The sequence below is a fragment of the Ictidomys tridecemlineatus genome, chromosome 4 (genome assembly GCF_052094955.1).
Source record: "Ictidomys tridecemlineatus isolate mIctTri1 chromosome 4, mIctTri1.hap1, whole genome shotgun sequence".
Taxonomy (NCBI): domain Eukaryota; kingdom Metazoa; phylum Chordata; class Mammalia; order Rodentia; family Sciuridae; genus Ictidomys; species Ictidomys tridecemlineatus.
The window spans coordinates 105,085,744-105,110,356 of record NC_135480.1 but is presented as its reverse complement, the minus strand read 5'-3'; the positions used below and the strand labels follow the sequence as shown (position 1 = coordinate 105,110,356).

Here is a 24,613-nt window from a genome sequence, read left to right as displayed (position 1 = left end):
CCCTCCCTTCCCTTTGCCCTTTTGCCTTTTCTTATAAAGAATGAGTATGAATTTGATTTACAACTTTCATAGTTTGTATTTTATGGGACCCTCTGGAAACCTACCAGCCAAGGGAAAAAGTGATTACTAGTAGTTTTAACTGTAATCACAGAAAAATTCTTTCCTTTCTTTCGACCTTTCATTGCTCTGTGATCATGAGCCATATCTTAAATAGAACCTCCCCAGTAAGTGCCAAGATTGTATTTTCTTTCCATGGGCTCTCCAAATTATTTTTCTCCCTGTCTACAAAATAGCCAGGAAGACATCAAACAATGGGATCCACTCCACTCATCACACATAACATTTTATATTTCCTCTAAGAAGCCTTTCTAGATCAGCTTTCTTCTTCCCTAATTACTGCTTCTCCCAGCATCTCTTCAGCATTCATTCAGCTCATAGGGTGTTATTTAAAACATAGCGACACAATTCAGCACCACCAATCTCAGTTCATTCATCTGTGTGTTTTCTCTGCCAACTGGAAATTAAGTTCATTGGAGGCAAGTACAGTGTATTCAATTCTCTCATACTGTCTTTGGAGTCTCACATGCAGTGCTGTGTAGAGTAGGCATGGGTTTATTTGAATTGGTTTAAGAATAATTTACATGGAGTGAATGTGAATTTCCTGGTGTTTTCTTTATCTATCTGATCAGAACATTGGAGCCTGCTGACCTGAGTTCAGATCCCAGACCAAAAAATACCAGTAATCTTCATGCTCTTGATCAGGTTACTTATCTTCTCTTCCGTTTTCTCATGTACATAATGGCGATGTTTTATCAATGTTTCCTTGTTTTTAAAATATTTTTTATTTGAACTTTATAGCTATACATAATAGTGGGACTCTTTGACATATCATACATGCATGTGATACAATTTGCTCCATTTTAATCCCTAGCACTTCCCCTTTCTCTCCCCTCATGTTCCCCTTTCACTACTCTACTGATATTCCATTTTTAATTTTTAAATTGGTACTTTATAGATATACATAAAAGTGGAATTCACTGTGATAACATAAGTTGGTCAATTTCTTTCCTCAGTTCCTCCCCTATCCCACTCAAGCTTCTTTCACTCTTCCACTGTTCTTTCTACTTTCATGGACCCCCACTTTGTTAAATTCCTTATTTCTCTTTAGCTTTCACATATGAGAAAAAACACTAGACCCTTGACTTTCTGAGTCTGTCTTATTTTATTTAGCATGAATTCTCCAATTCCATTCATTTACCAGCAAATGACATAATTTTGCTCTTCTTTATGGCTAAGTAGGACTTCATTGTGTATATATGCTACATTTTCTTTCTTCATTTGCGTGTTCTAGGCTGGTTCCATAGTTTCATTACTGCTAATTGCCCTGCTATAAATATTGATATGCCTGCATCACTAGAGTATGCTGATTTTATTTCTTTTGGGTAAACACCAAGGAATGGGGTAGCTGAGTCCATTCCTAGTCTTCTGAGGAATATGTATCTACCTTTTCTTAATTAAGTTCTAGGTGAGCAATAGATACTTAGTTATGTTTTCAAATAATTATGTGTTTGAATCTCATCTCTGCTTTTTTTTATTAGTTCTAATTAGTTATACATGACAGTAGAAAGCTCTTCGATTCATTGTGCACAAATGGAGAATTTTTCACTTCTCTGGTTGTGCAAGAAGTAGTGTCACATCAGTCATGCAATTATACATGTACTTAGAGTAATGATGTTCATATCATTCCATCATGTTTCTTACCCCCCTGCCCCCTCAGCACCTCCCCTTTGCCCCATCCAAATTTCCTCCACTCATCCCATCCCCCCCATTATGGATTAGCATCCATTTATCAGAGATAACATTCAGCCCCTGATTTGGGGGGATTAGCTTATTTCACTTAGCGTGATATTCTCCAATGCCACCCATATACCTGCAAAGGCCTAAATTTTATTTTTTTTAATGCTTAATAATATCCCATTGGGTATATGTATCACTGTTTCTTTATCCATTTATCTATTGAAGGGCATCTAGGTTGAATTGCATTGTGTGCTGCTATAAACATTGAAGTGGCTGTGTCCCTGTAGTATGCTGTTTTTAAGTCCTTTGGGTATAGACAAAGGAGTGGGATAGCTGGGTCATCTCTGCTTATTACTTGTGACATCATCTTGAGCAAATGAGTTAATCTGTCAGAGCTTACACATGTTCCTGGTGTGTGAGTTGGGGTCCACAGTAGAATTTATCTCATGTGGTAGCTTGGATTAAATGAAATGATGCCAGGAAAACTTAGGACACCTGGCAAGCACTCGATATTAACTATTACTATAGAAGGGAATCTAGCATGTCTGATGCCCATGGGCTCAAGTAACTTTTTGTTCTTTCTTCTGCTAATTCCCACCTTTAAAATGGTCTACCACAGCAGATGCTTTTTGTAGATCTGTTGGCTAAAGAAATTTAATGTAGAACGCTCACTGCATGAATGGCTTTCGGACTGTTGTACCTATCCCACGTGGCACCAGATTTTTTGGAAGGAAAGAGAAGATAACAAGTCATCTGGATTTTCAAAAGCTTATGTTCTCAAAGTGTGGGCTGGAGATGTTTTTTTATTGAAAACAGCCATTTTGTGTCATGTTGATTTCCTCAGGATATGAATCAGAGAGAAAGAAGCGAAGTCTTGTCCCAGGAAGAACGGGAAGGACTGGCAGAGGAGTTTTCACTGGTAAGGCAATCTACACACTTGTCCTTTTCATAATGAGTCATGGTCTATGATACATTTCATAGCAATGTCGATGAGTTTCCAAATCTGGAATTAGACATGCCTGCCAAATAAGGGAGAGAGAAGAAAACAGCTTCATCACCATCGAGTTACCATTCACAGAGTTCTGGAAGTGGAACTTCAAGAAAGTGACTTTCCTAGCACCCCACTTTTAGTCATAGCTTTAAACCCATTAAGAAAGAGAATTAGCTAATCACTTTCAAAAGATCTTCAGCAGAGGAATTCAACAGCGTTTTTCAATAACCAGCTTTAGTGCTCCAGGAAAAATAACAAGTCTTGTCTTCCTAATCTCTTCCCTTTCAGTTTTTTTTTTTTTTTGTCTGCTGCTGCAAGAGGAGGCTCTCTTTTCTTTTGTCACTCTCATATAGTCTGACCCAAGCTTGTCTTAAAATGACACTGTAAAAATGTTAAGTTATTAAAGCTTACTTTTTAATTTTTCTAACAAGGAAATCCCAACTTACTGACAAAGCTCTCTTATGTCACTTTGTCTAGACTTCAGGTCATTGGGGCTACTGTTCTGAGGATGTTCCCCAGGTATTCTAATAATAGAAACAAAACCACCAGCACTTTGTACACTTGGGTATCCCCAGTACTTAGTGTCACTAAGAGTACATTACAGGTGCTTAAAGTGTTGACTAAATGGATAAATATGGCCATATTTGTATAACTTTTCTTGCTTTATGGAAAACTTTAACTTCCTCAAAACATCCTGTCTGAGGTTTTTGTTTTTGTTTTAGTTTTCTTCTACCTGTCTCCATAACCAAAATTTTACCTTTGGTTAGAAAGACAGCATATGTTAGAGAGGAGCCCTGAACTTGGTCTCCAGTTCTCAGTCACATAAAGTTACTGACTTAACCTGACTTAACCTGAACATTTTCTAAGCAGACCTGCTAGTTTTCTGAGAGTGTAGACCTCCAAACTCAATCTCACACTCAGGGACCAGGACAAGGGAGAGGGTACAGGCCAGTTCCAACAAGTCTTTGTGCCATCTAAACTTCATGTTGTTGTTTAATTATAAAATGTAATTTGGTCATAGTTAGCTTTTATTCCTTTTGACATTGGACTCTAATTCCCATTGTTTTTCTATAGATTTATCATTTTTCACATTATATCCCTACATTTTGTTCTGTTATTAAATATTAATAGCATATGATGTCCTACGTCTTGGTGCTTGGATTAAATGATGGGTGTTCAATGTGAGGGCCTTGTGATGCAATTCATGCCGCTCTAAGACTTCTTCAATGCAGAAATCAGTACTCTTGGGAGGATGTGGAGAGTAAGGAATGCTTTTACACTGTTGGTGGGATTGTCAATTAGTACAACCTCAATCTTTTTTAGGTTCTTTATGTAGGTTCCTCAAAAGACTAGGCATAGAACCACCACATGACCCAGGTACACAACTCCTTGGTATTTATCCTAAAGAACTAAAATCATCATACTACAGTGATACATGCTTATCCATGTTTATAGAAGCACAATTCACAATAGCCAAATTATGGAACCAGCCTTGGGTCTCCATCAACGAATGAATGGATAAAGAAAATGTAGCATATGTACACAATGAAGTTTTATGCCATAAAAATGGAATTATGTCATTTGCAGGAACATGGGTAGAACTCAAGACCATTATGTTATGTGAAATAAGTCAAACTCAGAAGTTCAAGGGTCTTATGTTTTTTGTCATATGTGAAAGCTAAAGAGGAAAAAGGAAAAGAAAGGTCTTGTGAGGGGGGCAGGGATCTCATGAAAATCAAAGGCAGACCAGTAGAAGAAAGAGATGGGATGGGGAGGAGTGCTAAGGAGTGATATTAGCCAAATTATATTGTTATATTATGTGTGTGTGTATGAATGAATAACAAAAAATCCCATCATTATGTATAATTATAATGCACCAATAAAAATTTGTAAATAAAAAATAAGTTAATAATCATTACTATTTCTATCATTGCATCACTGGAGTTCAAAGTTAGATGAAGGCAGGCATTAATTCATCAGGGTAACAGTGTCCCTCACATTGAGCTCTTTAAAGGCAGGAGCAGTGTCATACATTTGTAAATTCCTATCCCTAAGAGTTGGCACTGAATTGGTGTTTAATACATGCTTATCACATTGAATTGACACCTATAAGAAAATCTAAAGAATTTGAGACTTGGTTGTGACTTTGTCCATAATAATATGGCCTTAGGTCACTATGCTTCTGCTATGTCATCTGTAAAATGAGATCCCTGCCTACTTTAAAAGGAGTAGGAGGAATGTGAGAGCCCTAGGAGATTGCACCTTAAGGAAAATCTGTTTTAGACAAGAGGATGCTTTAGCCATTAAGTAAATAATTTACAAACTGACAGGTTTTGTGTGAATAATCAAAGCAAAGGGGATCTTGGTGACCTACTTCTGGACTAAAAATTTTTAATTAGTAAGTCATTTTTTGACAGATTCCTACAATTCCCAGCATATGTTTTTCCCTGAGTTCACATTCCACTGTGGTCATCTTCACTGTTGAAATGGAATTGCAGCTCGAAGACATGTTGAGAAATGGTTTGTTAAAATCTGGATTCATAAATCTCGGCAGGAAGAGCCTAGAGCCAAGCATCTCAGAGCATTGTGAAATTGTTAAATTAGTCTTCTGGACTATGGGAGTAGTCTTCCACTTTCTCATTAATCTGAGGCAGATTGCCCAGAAAGAGTATTTCACAAAGGTTAGTTAAAGAGAGAAGTCCACTGACTCATTATTAGGTGCTGGATGACCTAGCAAATAAGTCGCATTTGTCAATGAAAGAAGTCTGTACTTTAGTGTTACCTTGTTACAGAAGTTGTTGTGAACTTGCATATGAACAATTTTGCTTTATCAACCGTTCACAAACCTGAGTAGGCACCAGAATCACCTGGAGAACTTGAAGAATCACAGATGGCTGAGTACTATCCTCAAAGTTTCTTATATAAGTCTGGAGTGGGATGGAGCCCAAACAATTTTTTATTATACCACGTTACCAGGTGGCACTAATGTTGTAGGTACAGTGGTCACACATTGAGAACATTGTGCTTGCTACTCAATTTTCCTTAAGATTTCTAAGGCTGGCAAAAATAAACTTTCTGTGGACTGCTACTCTTTTTGAAACTACTTTAATGAAATGGGACTTAGATATCAGTGGCACAAACCACAGGCAGACATCTATGGGTCACAGAGTTTGTGTTGAACTACAATGAACATTAGAAAAAGTCAGAATTATTTTTGTTTTCATTTTTAAATTAATCCTTCAACGTCTTTGTGACTTTGTGGGATACATTAGTATAATCTATTCCAAACATATTCTTGAGTCATCTGAAAATATGTTGACTGAATTTTAAAATAAAAAAAAATGAGGGAAGCTCTATCTCCATTTTCTTCCAGGTTGTCATTTTAGGTTGTCATCTCTTTGCCAATGAATGGGCATGTATTCAGGTGTCCTGGCTTCTTGCTTTATAATCTAATTAGATACTGGAAAATAATCCTCTATGAAGCTGTTTTAAGTTAAGTTCTTATTTTATACAGGCACAATGCTCTCAATTCACATTCTTTCTTTGGAAGCCCATTTCATTTCATTCAATTCAGCTCAGCACTCCGTAACTTCACATGAAAGCACTATTGTAGGGGTTTAGGAAAAGATGTGACCCAGACAGACATCAGTCCCTGCCCTTGCAGAACCTACATTCTAGCAAAGGAAGACACACAATAAACATAATACATAAATCAATATATTATATTCCTGGTAGAGAATACTATGGGAAAAAGGAAATTAAAGCAGAATAGTGAGGTTCAAAATGGCAGGGGCTAGCTGGCAGGGGAGGGTTGTGTGCACAGTTGCCATTTTAAATAGGGGTATCATTTGAACAAAGATCTGAAGGAGGTGAGACCACAAGTGTACACCTGGGGGAGAATGTCACAGACAGAGAATCCAGCCTGTATAAAGGTCCAATGACAAGCATATGCTAGCCCATTAAGGAAGAGCAGGGGTCAGTGTGGCTGAAGGAAAGAATGCTAGGGATAGTATGAGGCCATAAAGAAAACAGAGAGGCAAGGGGAAGACCATATAAGATTTTATAGTTCACTGCAAAAGGACTTGGGTTTAATATGAGTAGAATGGAATTCACTGCAAGGTGTTGAGGAAGAGTTGACTTTTTAAGAAGGATCTCTTGGGAAATTATGTTGACACTAGACTGAAAGAGTAAGAAACTAAGAGGCTACTTAGAATACTATGCCAATAGCCAAAGCAGTAGATGATGTAGCTCAGCCTATGGGTTGGTCAATGGTGGTTGCAGTAGAAAGTCATTTGATTTCAGTTTTGTTTTGGACTTATGACTCAACAGAATGTCATGACAGATTGCATGTAGAGTATGAGTGAAAAAATGAGTTTTGGATTTGACAACTGGAAAGATGACATTTGTGTTGATGGAGATGGCTATAGGGAGAGCAGGTTTGTAGGAATTCTGGGATTTTGGGTTTTGAACACACTGAATATGAAATGACCATTAGACACCTGATTGTAGAGGTCAAGTTGGTTGTGAATCATGTGTAGGTGAGGCTTGTAAGAAAAACTGTGTGTTGAGGGGAACTAAATGGAGATTTCGGAGTCATCAGTATGTTGGCTTTACAAACTGTGAGGCTAGATAGGATTATCAAATGCATGGCTGTAGATAATAAAGAGAAGAAGACAGGGACTCTCAGCCCTGGGCTTCCCTGGCATTAAAAAGGCAAGAAAAAAGAAAGAAACCATCATCAGGGACACCAAAGAGATATCATTGAGGTAGAAGGAAAACTAGGAGGGCTCAGTACCCTAAAACCCAAGATAAAGAAGTATATCAAGTAGAGGGACTTGAAAAACAGTGTCGAATGCTCCCAATAAATCTGGTAAGAGCAAGACTGCAAATGGTTCATTAAATTTCACAACTGGGCATCACGGGTGACCTGAGCAAGAACAAAAGTGACTGTAACAGCAACTGTAACAGGTTTAAGTAGCTTAGGAGAGAATGTTTGCAAGGAAATGAAAACTGAAAAAAGGCCAACTCTTGAGTTTCCTGCAAAAAGAAGCAAAGAAATGGGACGGAAACAAGTGGGAAAGGGAGGGCCAAGCTAGGGGATCTGCTTTTTTGTTGTTGTTTTGGCTAGGACAAATTACTATATGATTGCATGCTTATGGGAATGTTCTAAAAGAGAGGAACAGATTAATGTTTTAGAAAAGATAGAAAGAGTTCCTTAAGCAATTTTGTCGGGTTGGCAAATAATGAAAGTGTCTAGTGTCCAAGGGGAAGATTTGGCTTTGGAGAGGAGATAGGATATTTTCATTGATAGTAACTGACATGTCTAAGGTACTGATACTGCTGGTGGGGAATTTAGATGTAATGGTGAGACCATGTATAAAATCCCTTTTGATTCCTTCAGTTTCCCTAGAAGTAGGAAACATTATCTCCTAAAATCTCAAAAATTGATCAAAAGAAAATAAGGGCCAAGCATATGCCTGAACAAATATTTATTAAAAAAATAAAGCGAAGCCAAGCATAATATAGAAAGTATGCCATAATGTTCCATTTCAGGAATTTTTTAAAGGAACCACTTGACTGAGGTTCTGAAATGGGAATCTCATGTCTGTTCAACTTAAGACCCTTCCTGGTGAATGTTTCTCTATCTCGGGTAGATGTGCTTCACTGCTCCCCTAACCTTCAAGTTTATTCACAATAAGGAGTATTTATAGGGAAAGTTTTGACTTTCCAATTCTATGTGAACCAGCGTCTGTACCATTCTAGTTGTTCAATGTGTGAACTTTCCATGAGAACATTACTTCAGCTGTCCTTGCTCTTCCTCTCAAGGAGTCTGGTGATCATTACCATCTTCTCAGGGTTGCCAGTTTGGCACTGTGTAGTAATTGGCTGCAGTTCTTCAAGAGTCATAAATAGGAGTTTTGTCTATTCATGACAAGTTTCTAAACTTAAATCAGAGATAGGAAGGACCCGTGTGATTTAAGAGAGAGATAGAGGACCCCTTAATCTAAATTCCTTCTTCTCTGGGGCAAAACAAAGCAAACAACAACAGCCAAATCACACTTTTGGAGGATTGAAATTATCCTGGAACAAAATTTATAAAACACAACTCAGGAAGCCACTGCATGAATGCTTTGCCATGACGATACTTGTCTTAGTTTGAGCTACTAGAACAAAATGCTGTGAACTGGGTGGTTGATAAGCAATAGTAATTTATTTCTCATGGTTCTGGAGTCTGGAAACCCCAAATCAGGGTTTCACCTGAGTCACATTTGGTTAGAGCCCTCTTCTGGGTCACATACTCTCCACTTGTTACTGTATCCTCCGTGGTGGAAAGAGGGCAAGAGAACTCTCTCAGGTTCTGTTCATAACCACACTATTCCCATTCAGGAGGGCTCCACCCTCTTGACCTAGCTTTCCCTCAAAGCTTCCACCTCCTCATGCCATCACTTTGAGGTTTAATATTTCAATAAATGGAGTTCAGATAGGCACAACCTTCAGTCCATTGCAATAATAAAACATAAAAGATAGATATTTAAAAATACGTTTGGAATTCCTTCACAGTGGTGGTCAAGTTAGTTTAAAGCAAAAGGGGAATCACCATAATATTGAACTCTTAAGGTGGTAGGGGAAATGAAATGAGATTATCCATGTAAAACACTTATCACAATTTATGGCTCATGCTAAATGTCCAATAAATTGTTACAATAGGTATAAAGTGACAAGGTTCCTTTGGAAAGACCAATAAGGTTGTCAAAATTAGTGGGCTGTTTTCAGCTAGCTATGTTTGTTTTTGGGGGGTGGGCAGGAGAGAAGGGGACTATAGCCAATATGACACTATTGAGAACCAAGGTTTAACGGCAGAACCACATAAGGGCAAGGTGGACGAGAAACAATCATTAAGCTCTTATGTGCCAGGCACTAGAGTAAGCATCTTATTATATACACATTTTATTTAGGTCTTATGATAGCCCTGTACAAGAAGTTGTATTAACCCAATTGTATGGATGAAGAAATTGAGTTGAGGAGAAACGATTAAGTGTTACAAAGGGAAAGCTCTCTGCAAATTGTTAAGTAAATTAAAAGACTGACCCTATCTACTAAGCTGCCCATAAAAGAGCAAAATCCTTACCAAGGTCACTGTGGGATTTGATTCCTAAGCCCCTAGTCTTCCTTTCACTATACAGTTATTGAATTGCTCATCTAAATCCAACCCTAACTCAAATGCAAGTTACTGGCTTGGTCAGAATCAAGGAGTCGGCTTACTTTGCTCTTGGTCATGGGACTCAGCTCCTGCTTCTGAACATGCATGTGCAGACGGATGGCTCATTTTTTTGGTACTGACATAGGTCAAGGACGAAAGGAAAAGCACACTTTTTGTCTGATAAAAGGGAAGGCTCTTCCCATTCCATAAGACTGAAGTTTAGTTTCCTTGGAACCTGAATGTTTCAAATTCAAATTAGTACTGTTCTGATTGATTAAAAACAGAGCATTCCTTCCTTCTTCCGACAGAAACTCCAAAATGGAAGGGCAGAGAGATTCAGAAAGAGAGAAATAGAGACAGAGAGAGACAGACACATAGACACAGAGAAAGAGAGAGAGTTCAACACAATCTAATTCTTTTCTACTTAAAAGAAGAATATCAATTACAAGAATAACTTTCTCTTTTTTTGAAAGGGGAGAGCCACATTATAGAAGCTTGGTGTTGATCGTTCTTTGGAAATTTTTATACCCCTTTTGTTTATGGCAATCAGTTCTAAGCACTGAGCAGCTTCATTTATGAATGAAGAACAGATTGGGGGGGGGGGCAGTACAATTTAAACAATTTTGTTTTACACCTGAATTTATTCTAGAACAAGAAAATCAACGCAAGCATTTTGAAAACCTAAGAGAAATGGCAAATCTCTAATTCTTAATCCTTTTATTGATGTTTTTTTATTTTTTTAATTTTTTTTTTCTTTTGCCTTAAGATGTGAAAAGATAAATTCTTCGCTCAGCCTGTACTTGGCCCCCTGAAATAGAAAAAATGATATCAGGGCATACATTTTTTTTTCCTTTCCTTTCTATAACCTGGGACAGGGGTAGGGTGGAATGGGGAGTTTTCAGGAAGGAAAGGGAGAAAATCAACACCTAAGTTTCCATTATATGAGTTTATTATGAAAATATCTATGTACAAATATATGAAAGGTTAACTCACCCAAACCACCGCACGTCTACCCCTGGCCACACACACACTTTTCAACAGTGAAAAAGTTGTTCATTTATGTCCTCAAAGACCAGTTTAGAACAGGAGAGGTTTAGGGACATTTCAGAACAGAACTTAAGATCTAAAAGAGTAGCTAAAGATAGAAATTAGCTACTAAGAAGAACTGTGATTTTCTTCCTCCCCAAAGAATTTAAAAAAATCTGCTTAGCATCCATCTTGGATAACCTAACTGCTCCTCCATCCAGAGACAGGCATCTGCACTAATGATTCTCCAGGGCCCAGAGATTCAGCCAACATCTTTCCTCCTCTCCATCTTGGGATTTGTTTATACAATGTATACGTGTTATTCTTTATGCTACAAGTGACTGTGAAGTTTTGCTTGTTCCACAATTTCTCATTGCCCATTGGCCAGCTCGCTGTTCCCTTTGGCTTATTGTAAAAGGGCAGAAATCCCTCGAGAGAGGGAGAGACACCAGGAAGAGGGCAGAGACCCAACCAGCTTCCTGCCGCTTCCGGCAACTCCATCTGAGGAGTTTGTGACTCATCCCCAAGTTCCATCACCCCCAAGCAACTTCTGTCACACCACAGCCCCCCAAACGCAGGGCTGTACATTTTCTTTAGTGGTGCAATCTTGTTCTGAGATTACAGGGAATGCTGAGTTTTATTAGAGTTCTTTCAACAAACTCTTAATTGTCACTGCCCCTTGGCAAGTGCTGAGTCACTCCCAAAGCCTCGCAGCATTCCATGGACACCTCATCCTTTCTTTGATTTTCTTTTTTCTTCCTTCCTTCCTTTCTTCCTTTTCTCTTTCTTTCTTTCTTTCTTTCTTCTTCTTCTTTTTTTTAAACAGCCTCCTTATTTTTTTCCCCAACAGACTTGTCTTTGGAAAAAGTGGAGAAGAGCCAGTAAACTTGGTTTCCTCACTCCTGCTCATTAGGTGAGTGTCATTTATATTTCTAACTTTTATGCAAGGGTCATTGAAGAGTATTTCCTCAAGTTTCTTTGTTGAAGAACTACCTCATTTGATCTTTGCAATGCAGGCACTCTTTTAGAATTAACCACTGAAAATTTTGATGACACTTCTATGCTTCTTGCAAAATTCATCTTTGGGGCAATTTTACGGTGTGTATTTTCCCCTTGAATGTTTGAAAGAGCTGGATTTCCGTCTCCTTGCAGAGCATTCTAGCAGCTGTGTCTCATTTGCTTTGCAAGGGCATTTGAAGAAATTGCTATTTTGGAAATGGCTTAACATATGGGATAATTGTTTTAAAGCACTTTACAGTTTGCATTGTTCTTTTCCATTATTTTACCCAGACATTTCTCATAGACACCTAGGAAATATCATCTGCATTTTTCAGGAAGGGCAATAGAAGTACTGAAGAAATAACATAGCAGATTGGCAGGACAATATATCTTACTTCTGAATTAATCAACAGATTACAATCTCTTTCTTCAGATCCTTTAATACCTACGGCCAGAAAGCCTGTACCTTTTGACCTAAATAGGTAGACAGACACACGTGTTGTGCTTCACAGGCACGTGTGTTCTGGTCAGCCTTAGGTCTGCTCTAACAAAGAGCTTTCTCAGCACTTAGACATTGGGGTCCTGTTTGTACAGGGACACCAGCTAGCTGCTTTTATTATTTAATGTGGCAGGTGGCTATAAGCACTGATTTTAGAATCAAATTGCATGGGCTTAAATCCAAACTCCAACCTTACCAAGTGTGTAGTGGTGAATTAATTAACCGCCCTCAGCCTCAATTTTCTTTCCTGTGAAATGGGAGCAATAGTTGTTTCTTCAAGGAATTATTATTGTGAAGTTTAATGGCCCAAATCCAGCACTAAGGTACACAGTAAACCCCTGGTAAATGTTAGCTTTTACCATATTGTGGTTTAAAAAATGTTCACCTGGTCATTTTTCCTGAGGTTTATTTAAGTTGACTTGTTTCATAAAATAGAAGCAGTCAGGATGAGGGATAGTTAGTGTATCTGCTGGATTTCCATTACGAATTTATTATGAAAATATCTGTGTGCAAATATATGAAGGGTTTACTTCCCCACCCTGAACCCTTCTCAGTAGTGAAAAAAGTTGTTCATCCACGTCCTCAAAGGCCAGTTTAGAACTAGAGAGGTTTAGGAAAGTTTCAGCATAGAGCTAGAAGCATAGCTAAAGATAGAAAAAACCAAGAACTGTGACTTTTCTTTCTCCTTAAAGAAATTAGAAGGATAAACAGAAGTTATACCTGTTTCCTCTGCTTTTGAAAACTATGACAATTATAACATCTCAGTCACTCTACTCCTTCAAATCACAAAGTGGCAATGTTGCTCTTCCTGAATAACATGTGACGAGGACAAAGACCCCATTCACTGCTGCCTGTGTTATTTCAAGCTAGCACTTTGGAATGGTAGTGCACCAACAGGCAAATGATGACATGGGTTTTCTTCAAGTTCAATGTGAAATTAAGGTGTAGAAGAAGTTGTAGGGACCTGTCTAGTTGTAAACAGGGTCTTGTTGGACCCCAGAGGACTCAGTCCCATATCTCTAATTTGTATTTGGGGAAACTACAGTAGAGAGGAGCAAAATGCTGCGCTCTGTTTACCTAACAAAGTGATTCTAGGCTCTGCTAGGTACTGAAATGTGTGGTCCTTATAAATGGGGAATTATCATATATTTGGGATGATGGGGTTATTCTGTATTTGCCTGGAGAATTCATATGGCAAGTATTATATCCTGGGAAAGTCCAAGGGGGTTGGTCATCCTAAATACATGCTATTCTTATTGTTCACCATAGACCCAACATGCCTTGATATTTCATGAATTGAAGAGTATAGTCAATTCTGAATACCTAAGGTTCAAAAATAGTTCTTTAAATTATTGGAAGAAAACTTCTTAGAAATATGGAATGTGACCAGAAAATCCTATGAATAGCTATTCTATGTGTCATAATGTAATGGAAATTACACAAATATATTCATACAGAACCTTTAGGACAAGCGCATTCAGGTAATAATGAAGACAGATTGCATTGGAAAGAGAGACCTCATTTGGATCATTTTTACAACCAGAAAAGTTCTGTTTTGTACTCAAGGTATATTCTGGAAGTGACTGTCACTTACAACAAACTGATAAGTGCTTTGTCTTAGAAAACTTCAAAGTGAAACAAAGTATTCTGGGAAGATGACATTACTGACCATCTATCTACTTGGCATAAAAATAAGTGTACACCAAAGAATAACAGCAGGTCACTGGGAATTAGCTTGAGGTAGCATTTGGTATTCCAAGGATGTGCAGAACTATTAACCAATGAGCACACTTAGGAATTAGGACAGCTTCCAAAAAAACAATTCCTTTAGTTTGCTTTCATGTCATACAGTGATTGCACTGGAGTGGAACTTCAAAATGTATAAGCATGCATTTGTTTGAAAATTCAAAAGTTTCTTGATTGACTTATTTGTGCTTTACCTAGAGGCATCTAACCAGAATCCAAGCCAATGTATGCCCTATAAATGCCAAAGCAGAGCGTCTCATAGACACGCATAGCAAAGATAAATAAAACATGTGCAGAATGTACTAGTAAGAGCATAAAAACAAGCCAATTTTTGATCAAACTCGCCGACTCCTATTAGTAGACAGAAGTAATATTTATTTTTAAAAAAACAGACCTTTAAAACATAATAGCTCATTTTGTGCTTGGCTTTTAAAAACAGAACGTGTAAACCTCTGAGAAAATGTTAAGGGGCTTGAAGACCCTCTGAACATGTCGCACACTTTTCTTTATCTACCCTACAGGACCTACTGCAGCCCTAGGCACATGCTGGAGACTTAGTGAAATTTTATTGAATGTTCTTTGTATTACTAATGATTCAGTGTGACATCACGAAACTAAAGTGAGCAGGGCATGGCCCGCCATTCCACATTCAACTTTTCCCCGAGGAATGAACTACTTTACCTCTCAGACAGAAGCAAAGAACTCATTCAAAAAGCAGAGCTGAAGGCTGTTGCAGTTATTGTTGTTTATATTTCCCTGGACAGAGGAGTAATTATGTTGGCTTCAAAGGCCTTTTCTTCCACCTTCCATCTTGGCATGCTGGTGCAGGAAGAAGCTTCCCTCTATTCCTACATCATACAAATGGAAACTCGGAGGAGGAAACTGGCCAAGGTCATAGAGTCAAGCCTTTTCAGATATTTGTTAAGCCTAATATCATCTTCCCAAATTGCACCAAACAGAGCTGTAGGTAATTTTCTTGGCCCTTTTTCTGGTGGAGGTGAAACCCTCTTCCCTATGCCCTCTCTACCACCAATGGTTATCTCAATCCTATCACTCCTTAAACAATGCTACCTCCTTCTGTAGCTTTCAGCAAACACTTGTACCTCCGCTCTGAAGTCTCAAGCAATGGGAATCTTCTAGGCAACCCAAAGTGCTTTATAAACAGGGATGTGAGGGCCATTCCTACATTTCCCCTTAGGCTAGCCACTGCCTTTAGTACAGAGAGGCCCAGCTCCAGGCTTGGACTGATTCCTCTTGGGCTTCAGTAATGTGAGAGAAGGCTTTGCTTTATGGTTAATTTAGTTGGTGATGAGAGCAAACTGAAATTTGTGAGGAGAGACATAAACTGGAGAGAACCGAGGTCATAGCTTGAACAGAACCTCCAAGAAGACAGATTGCCTGTGGCTCATACAGCATCATCTGCCCTGCCCCCACTCCCCGCAATAACAATGCAGACAGAAAGTCGAAAAATGACAGTCTCCTTCGAGGTGCATGTGAGGGCACAAAGATTTTTCAGAACTCAGCCCCACAGAGAGGAAATCTGCTTGATATTTATTCAGGCCCCTTCCTTTTAAATCTTGATTACCCTTGGCTCTGCTAGGTGCTGAAATTTATGCACCAGCGGCAGGTGATTCTTATGTAAGAATGGAATGTTGGGTGTGATAAATTTGGTCTTGAGCAATCTCAGCTCAGTTGCTGCAGATGGCAGTGTCATGATGACAGAGTTAGAGAGCAGTGACCTGCTGGGCTGTGGGCTGTCTGTGAAATGGCTACTCAGTTTGGGACTGTCTGAGCCAATTCCTTTGGCCTCAAGGTCATGACCAAGGTGCATAGCCTTACTGTAGGGTGCTATGATTCTAGCAACCTTTCTTCCTCCTAACTTAGATACAACCGTGGGCTCTCTAAAGGATACTGCAAGAATCAGGTTGGAATTTGTATTCTTTAACAATATCTTCACAATTTGGGATCTCCATTTTGACTAATCCTGTTATGGATCAAATCTATGATTTTAAATACTTGCTTATATTAGAGACTTTGTGTCAGCTGGATTGTTTGGGCTAAGGAGACATTTCTATGCACAACGCCCCAGTCAAGTCCTCTCTGTGATCTGGAGTCCTTGAGTAACAACCTTCAGGCCAAAGATTCATAGCTTTAGTTTTAAGAAGTTTGAAAATCTCCAAAACATTCACACACAAAATAGTGAACATATAGGCTTTTTTCCAAGGAGAGGAATTATAGCTTTCATAGAGTTGTGATAGGAGTCTAAGATTCAACAAAAAGTAAGAATCCCTATTTTGGTGATCACTTTGTTTTCTTTCAGCCATTTCCTGCCTTGAATGTTAGGCTGAACTCCATCCGAGGTTAGCAACATAGGCCGAGCATTGGAGTCAGTCTGTTGATCCTGGCTTGGATCCTGGCTCTGGTTTCCTCACTGTGTCATTCTTCTTTGTCAGACATCCTTCTTTAGAAAATTGATAAAATAGGAAGAAAGATTACCTGTTTCATTATGCTACTATGGAAATTAAATGAGAATATTTTTATATATATAATACATATATATACATATTTTATATATATATATATATATATAGATAGAGAGAGAGAGAGAGAGAGAGAGAGAGAGAGAAAGAGAGAGAGAGAGAGAGAGATATCTTCTGCTGTTCCTGGAATTTGGGAAGCATTCTATAAACAGTAGTTAGTAGTGGTAGTAGTTACTTGGAACTCATGTCCCTGGAGCATGTAGGCTGATGCTCAGTGCTGTGTTCTTCCTTTCTGTATCTTTGCATTTTCTCCTGCCTTGGTATATATGCTGAGTTATTAGCTACTATTGCATATTCCTCATAAGCATCAATATTTTTTTAACAACCACTCTTAAGAAATGCCATAATCCCATCCTTCCATCTACCTCTTTTGGGCAAAAAAAGTGATAATAACTGGCACTAGACTCCTGGCGTCCCATTCTATAAGAATTAGTTTTTATACTATATTTTATACTATTCTATAATTATTTAGTTTTTTTAAAAACATATTTTATACATACATGTTTAGCTAGGGACATTTTTAACTTTATTTTTAATAACCTTCTTCTTTTCCTAACAGGTAGTTAAGTACTCATAGATACTTGCTTAGGATGAATGAAAAAGAAACTCTAACTTAATCAGGGATGTATGCATGAGAACATCACTATCTTACTCTTATTGTCCATTCATCCTTCTCTCTCTCTCTCCCTCCCTCTCTCTCTTTCCAGTGCTAAGGTTTGAACCCAGGGTCTCATGCATGCTAGGCAAGTGCTGCACCACTGAGATACATTCCCAGTCCCCAAACCCCATTCATTTCTTCAAACAGCTCTGCAAACATAACTTGTCTTAGAAACTATGAGAAAGGATGGCTTTATTTGAGGACATTCATCATCTTGCTATTAATGTGCTTCCTTTCTACTTGGGTTTCAGGCAAAGAATATCCAATCTGAGACTCTTTTTGAATCAAAATTTCCATAGCAAGTGTAAAATCATCTTAAATAGGGAATCCCATTTTCTTTACAGAGGATACTTCAGTGAGATTGGCTAAAAACAATTTTTTTTGAAGAGAGAATGCATTAAGAATGAAAAATTTAAGTTTGTGAAATAAGCTAAATGTGATGTGCTGAAAAAACATAACAGCAGGTTTCACTATAAAATCTGTATCTCAACTATATCAGTAAATAATATTCAAGGGAATATAATAATTCTTTCCATGTGTGCATTTCTGTTGATCTAGTTCATTGTCTAATCCACTGAATTGACCAAATAAATATTTATTGGATAGATGGAATCATGATATATTTATGTTATAGTAAAAGTAACATTATTTATATTTTATTTATAATATGCCAATAAAGAAAATGCAGTAGTTCCCCATGTAATGTGTTTATGAACATATTTCTGAGGCTCAGTTGACTGACAAACCACTAAAAGAAAGTGCCTTCTATATCTGTTTTCTATGAAAAGTAGAAATTTTAGAGAATATGAGTTGTGAAGCTTTCAAATGAGCCTTTGTGAGTGTGTGTAAATTGCTGCTTAGTTTGTTAGCAGTTGAGTTTGCAATTACCTCCATTCAAATAGAACAATTCTCTAGAAGCCCACAGCAGCCTTTTGGATGTATACCTTTTCTCTTTCTTCCAATCTTGCCTTTTGTAATTGAAATCACAAGCAAAATCAGAATGGCATCAGCTTACCTGGCTCAGGGATATCAGATCAAGTCAGGGCAGCAGTGTGTGTTCCAGAAGTCCCCGGAACCTCTTGTACCAGTGGCAGGACTCACCTGAAAAGTTAGGGTGAGGAAGAATGGCCGTGAACTAGGAGAGTTGCCTATAGCTGCCACCTTCCTCTTGAGCCATCACTGAACTGGGCACTGGCATCCAGGAGTAAGTGGTCATGTGCAAGAAGCACAGGGAGGTCACAAGGACAAACAAGAGTGAAGCAAGGACATGGTCCCCTAAAGGGGCTGTGTCATTCTTCTTTCCTCTACTGCAAGTGTTTTCTCCACACTGTAGTACTGATGTGTGTCTCATGGCAAATACAAACACAGCACTGGTATTTCTTATCTTGTCTTTCTATTAAGAAATGAGAAAACATAATCCACATATATTGGGCACTTATGAGTGGCAGGTAACTTTACTTGCTTTCCAACTTAATGGATTTCAGATGGGAAAGAGTATGAGAAAGTTAAGCCACTTGTCCTGAACGACCACCTGGTGGGACTGGGTTCAGAACCCTTGGTTGTCTGCCACTGTGTTTCTTCATGGTGACCCTCATCAGAGAGAAAATTCTGACGTACAGGATGAAAAGGCCTGCTTACTGAGAAGAATCATTCTGTTTGAAGATTTGCTTTCTTGTTTCCACACACCCCTTTTGTTTACAAGCTAACACAAAGAGACACTCATATGCACATCCTCATATGTGATCTCACGGCCTCTCCTATCTCAAAAACCAAAGCTCCCCACTTTCTTATACATGTTAAGACATATGAAAATACCTTATGTGTGATGCCAAGGTCAGAGAGGTCAGACTAAATCCAATCACGGGCATTTGAGTCTGTCAAATGAGTCAGTCAAATGAGTATGTTGAGGGATTTGGACTGATGGTTGTCAATATGACTATGCACAGAAGATGTCTGTTTGCTACACCAAAATTTTCCAACACATTAAACCATTAGTTTGAAGAGTGACTAATATCCTAGATCCATTGGTCTTTGTAAGAAGTTTCTTGCTGCAGGATCAGATGAGTTTCGTTGAATATTCTTTAGTCTCTCTTTCCTTCTCTTTCCCTGTCCATCCGCTGTCTACTCCGTGCTTCCTCAGCATCTCCGTGAGAGGTGGTATTCTCTCCTTGCCCATTGGTAGTGTCCATGCTGGCAATCACTTGGGCATCACCCACCTTCCCCACTGGAGTGAGAATTCCATGCAGACCTCTTTTCTCAAGTCACTGTTCACGTTACTGTTCCCGAGTATAATGACTGGTGCAAAGGAGACATTCCATAAGTACTTGTTGAATGAATTCAGGGTAAGATGACTAGAAAAGCACATTCATTCATTTTGCTGCATGTTTGACTTCATTGAAACATTTGGATTTTTATTTTGAATTTCATTTATTCATAGTGCTTCTCTCTCTTCCCCAGTCAATATTGAGTGACTGTCCTTTAATGCCTCAGGCATTGCTCTAGGGGCCAGGAGGTGTGACACTTGGTCCCTTCTCCCCTGGGACATCCAGAGTGAGCTGTACCCCATCAAGTTGGTTCTGAGACAGTCTACCATGCTTGATGAATCACCACCGCTCTGAGTGGAGCCTTGAAGTGGCCCTCAGTGGGAGGATGCAGAGGAGGAAGACATTTTCCTCATTCTTGAGGCTCTCGCAGCTCAGAAGGAAGCAAACAGATAAATGCATGAAATACATAATAATAAATGTATGCCTGGCGAAAGAAAACAGTGGGAAACAGTAGGAATGGCAGGGGATTTTTGTAGAGGTAAAACAATAGTTGTTCTTTTATATGGAATATGGAATCCCCTGTGTTTTCTCAGCTAATATACAATTTATTTAACAAATATTTTTTTTTCTGTACTTCTGTATGCTCAGCGCTGTGCAAAGGCTGGGCACATACCAATAAGCAAGAAATGCGTGAGACCTGCTTACACGGAGGGCACAAGATAAGGCACAAGTGTCTGCCTCATGAGCGAGAGTGAAAGTGCATGGAAGGAACAGAAGTGAGACTGACAGGACGTAGAGTCAGGGCCAGTAGGAAAGAGAGAGAGACCAAATCGAAGAGCTTCTGGTCGGTCCCCTGCTCCTGGCTCCCACGGATTCCAAATGTGGCAGCTGTAACTTAAGGAATTTTAACTTTCTCCCTTAGAAATTTTTACAAGGAAAGCTCTATATTTTTGAGGTGACTGAATGGAAGTGTCTCAGTCTGCTTTGCACTGCTGTTACGAAACCACAGACTGCAGAGCTTACAAACAAGTAGAAAGGTACTCCTCCCGGTTTTGGAGATTGGGAAGCACAAGATCAAGGCACCAGAGGGTTTGGTTGTCTGGCAAGAGCAGTCTTCTCCAGAGTGGGAGAACCAAGCATGCTCACAAGGCAGAATGTAGCAGAGCAAAAGAGCACATGAAGTATAAAACCTCCTCTAAAAGGGCCCTAATTCTATCCAGGAGGGATGGCCTAATCATCTTATAAGGGTTCCCCTCATAATACTACTACTCTGGCAATGTCTGGAATCTGGAGGGGACACTTTCAAACCTCAGCATGTTTCTGGTAGAAGGTTGGTGAATGTCTAACTCCAGCAATCTAGGAGACTGGGAAGAGGAAGCTTACTTCTAGGTAACTTGCTTAATTCTGATTTCCATTTAATGTTGGGGTTTAACGCCTCCATTTCTACCATCATGTCCTATAATGCTTAAAAATTTGTTTCCACTTTAGCTATGGTTGGATCTTGTGTTCATTTTGTGCAAAATTTATTTGATACTTACTACATGCTGGGCAGTGTCCTGGATCTGTCCAGTCCCAAACTATTTTCCCTGTGTAAGCATCAATGATCTTAGCCTAACTTCATGAGTCTATTTCAAGGTGTTTCTGAAAGAATCTTCAGAGGCTGTTGTTTTTTTTTTTGTTGTTTTTTTTTTTAAAAAAGACTCATATTGCCTGTTTTGTGATTTGGTTTTAATTACTAAAGGGAATATAGAGCTCAGATGAATATCATAAAAACACTAAAATTAAGACAATTGGTGAATTCTAAAAGCATTGCCTCCGGGACAGTCCTAAATCACACTCGACTTTATCAGGCTTTACAAGGAAGACAAAAAAGGCTCAAAGGACTATCACCCTATACCATCGCAAAAAGAAATGTCTTCTTTTAAATGTTGACCGAATGCTTAATGAGGCTAGTGACAAGACTAGTCACTTTCACATGCATTATTTCATTCAATGGCTCCAATAACCTTGTGAAATAGATCTCATTAGTATCCCAATTTTATAGATAAGGAAATTGGGGCTCTGAGGAACCAAGGAAGTTTTGCAAAACTGTGCACTTAGTAAGTGGGGTGGAGAAGACAAATCCAGGCTTTGTGTTCACTTCATGAATATTTATTTGATACTTAACTATGTGCCAGGCAGTGTCCTAGACCCAAGGAATTTTTCAGTCCCAAACTGTTGACTCTGCATAGCATCAATAATCTTGCTTTTATGAGCCTATTTCAAGGTGTTTTTGAAAGAATATTTGACTCTGGTTTTTGCTTTTGGTATGGCCCCTCTTTTATCTTTCCTGTGGTAGAAATCTCTTTACAGAACATTCTTATTAAGACTTAGAACTGTTTCTTCTTGACTCTGAGAAACTATCCTCTGTCTGGAGACCAAAGGAGGGGTGAATTTGTCTTGGGTATTGCCTTCTAACAACCTCTGGGGTTTATTGAAGAGTTGCCATTTTTCATCCTGCTACAATGAAAACATGCTAGGTCCCCCTTTTCCTCTTGGCCACCTGCTTTCCTGGCTTCCAGTTCCCACAAAGATGACAGACTACATGCTTCTTATTCTGGCCATACCCAAGGCCATAGAGGAACATTTTATTGACATTCTTCAGTAATCTTTTCCTAAACAGTGTTTTCTGTATCTGTTCCAAAGTCTTTAAGCTATTTTTCCTTTTGTGTATGTGTGTGTGTTGGGGGGAGGGGGAGAGAATGTAGTTCTTTTATTATTTGTTATAGTTATTTATGTTATCATACTGCATTTATTATAACACACATGTATTAAATATTAGAATTATATTTTAATTATTTAGAACCAAGGCTCAGTGCCCTTGCTAGTTGGTTTTAGTAATTAAAGAATAAAGAACCAAGGGCCAATCACAAGCAGCTTCTGAATTTGAAAGGTGTCCAAATGATAGCCCAGGAACCCAAGGAGCTCAAACCAGGTTAGCATCGTCCATCTTCTATGGCTTATGTATAGGATACCCAAAGTCAGGGGATTGGATTAGTCATGGGTATGGAATTTGAAAACTTAAGGGAACATTTGAAATCCAGACCCTACATTGTAGAGAAGGAGTATATTCTAGAAAGGTCATGATCTGCCCAAAGTCAAACAGGGAGTCAGGACAAGAGCAAAACCAGCCATTCTTAAGCTTATGTCTGTGGATAAAAATTAGATTAACCCCTTGGGAGACAAATGGCTTGCAAGTATATGCCAGCGCAGGGCTGCCTTCACTCTGCTGGTTGCTCCCTTGCTGTGGAGATGTGCAGTTTGATGCAATCCCATCTATTTGCTTTTGTTGTTTATACTTTTGGTGTCATAATCCAAAAAATCATTGCCAAGGCCAACATCAGGAAGCTTTTGTCCTATTTTCTTCTGGTAATTTTACAGTTTTGAGTCTTACATTTAAGTCTCTACTATGTTTGAGTTGCTCTTTGTGTACAGTTTAAGGTTCAATTTTATTCGTCTGAATGTGGATATGAAATTTTCCCAGCACCATTTACTGAGGAAACCATTTTTCTGACTCTTTTTTCATGTCACTCTTGTTGAAGATAAGTTAACAAGAATGCACGAATTCCTGGGCTTTCTATACTGTCTCATTGGTCTTTATGGCTATACATTTAAGCAACAGCACTATATAGTTTTGGTCATGATAGCTTTGCCATGTGTTTTGGAGTCAGGAAATACAATACCTGCAGCTGGATTCTACTTGCTCAATATTGCTTTGGCCATAAGGGGTAGTATTTCGTGGTTCTTTACGAATTTTGAAAAAAAAGTTCTATTTCTGTAAATAATGCCATTTGGATTTTGATAGTGATTACATTGAATCTGGAGGTCACTTTACATGGTATGGACATTTTAGCAAGGTGAAGTCTTCCAATCCATTTACCTGTGTCCTCCTTCATTTGCTAAGATGATAGATCTCAAGTATTCACACCACAAAAAAAGAAAGAAGGAAAAAAGGAAGGAAGGAAGAGAGGGAAAGAGGTGGGGGGAGGGGAGGGAGGGAGGGAGGAAGAAGGGAAAAAAGAATGGAAGAAGGGGAGGGAGAAAGGCAGAAAGGAAAAAGGGAAAGAAGACAATGGTAACTTCAATAGGTGAGGGATATGTTAATTAGCTTGACCATGGTGGTGATCATTTCAGTGTACACATGTATAAAGACATTGAGTCATACACCTTAAATAGCTACAATTCCTATTCCTTCAGTATATCTCAATAAAAGAAATCATGCACAAAGCAGCTTCTTGTGTCACAATTCCAAAGACTCTGATTCAGATCAGGGGTGTGACCCAGGAATCTTAGTGATTTATAAGCCACCTGGGAGATGTGGCTGCTGGTGGTCCTGGGACTACTTTAAGAAACACTCATCTGGAATCTGGGCCTCATGACTCTCAGTCCTGTTTCTTCCCAAAGGACAATGCTTCCTCCCTTACATTCAACACATTCCAAACAATACATTAGACTCTTTGTGATTCACTTTAGTGCTCTTATTTCCTGACTCAACAGTTGATTACTGATTAGGTCATTTCATTGAGTAATTTTCTTTCACTCTGGTGTGCCAGCAGCTAGAGCTACAAAGATTGAAACACAGCCTCACCCCAAAGGAACTCTACAATAGTGACAGAGGTAACTACTGTTTGTGGGCATTTTATTTAATGCTTTACACATTTTATCTCATTCAATATCTTATTCCCTGACTTTCAGTCAGTCTGCACTAGTTTTCAGTCAGTCTGAACATAGTTTGGGAGTTTTCTCATACACAGAGAAATACCCATATTCTCTGCAACTCATTCTTCACACTTTATATGTCTTAGAAGTATTTTGTTGCCAGTTTTTCTTTCTGGATGGCTAGTCTTTGTAAT

General features: G+C 38.7%; 1 long non-coding RNA gene across 2 annotated transcripts in view; it reads left to right on the top strand.

Annotated features, from left to right (window-relative positions):
• LOC110598453 (uncharacterized) overlaps nt 1-24,613 on the top strand; it is a 258,358-nt gene that overhangs the window by 162,304 nt on the left and 71,441 nt on the right. For both annotated transcript variants that reach the window (XR_013437955.1, XR_013437956.1), the window contains 2 exons: nt 2,642-2,716; nt 11,866-11,928. This is a non-coding gene — a long non-coding RNA (uncharacterized LOC110598453). The remainder of the gene's footprint in view (nt 1-2,641; nt 2,717-11,865; nt 11,929-24,613) is intronic.